Source organism: Lactuca serriola, chromosome 2 (assembly GCF_051521515.1).
Source record: "Lactuca serriola cultivar US96UC23 chromosome 2, Lser_US96UC23_V15, whole genome shotgun sequence".
Classification (NCBI taxonomy): Eukaryota; Viridiplantae; Streptophyta; class Magnoliopsida; order Asterales; family Asteraceae; genus Lactuca; species Lactuca serriola.
In genome coordinates, this window is record NC_136409.1 from 128,175,001 (window position 1) to 128,175,897 (window position 897).

The window sequence follows — 897 nt, forward strand, 5'->3', positions numbered from 1 at the left end:
GTAGGAAGGTTAAAAGCCTATGAAGATAGGCTCAAAATCCATGATGAAAAGGAAGAAGAGTGAAATCAACTCTTTATGGCAAGTGAACAAATGCATGGTGAAAGTAGTGGACATGGAAGAGGAAATGGAGGAAACTATGAAAGAGGTGGAAGAGGTCGAGGAAGAGGAAAAGGTCGAGGTGAAAAAAGTGGAATTCGGTGCTATGATTGTGGAGATTTTGGGCACTTTAGCTATGAATGCACAAAGTGGAAAGACAAAGATAATGAAGCAAACTTGGTCCAAGAAGAAGAGCCAGCTTTGCTATAATGGGTCAAGATCATCAAGATTAAGGGGTGAATGTTGGATAATCTGGATGGGTATTGGTTAATATTTAGTATTTGTTTGATTTACCTATTTTGAATAAATGGTGTTTGACTAGGTCATGGGAAGTGAAATAGTCATAAAACAAAACCCAAAAATTTCATTTTTTATTTATTATAAAACCATATCTAAAAGTGTGAAATTGAAACTCATGTCTCATATCTCTCATACATCATCAAAACAACTGAATAAAACCAATGATAAGATATCCGAGTGAAAATCCCAGGCTAAAAGCTGTGGTGTGTGCCATGCAATCATCCCGAGCCCTTCCCTATGCTAGTAGAAGTACCTGAAACCAAAACTGAAACCGTAAGCACAAAGCTTAGTGAGTCTCCCCCAATCTACCACATACCATACAATTATACATGCAACTAAGAGATACGGGCCCCGCCCACACTCATGGAGATACGGGCCCCGCCCATACTCTGCTGGTCAAAAGATACGAGCCCCACCCACACTCCGCTATCCCCGAGGTACGGGCACCGCCCACGCTCATGGTGTTAAAACAAACATACAAGTATCACACAGACAACAAGT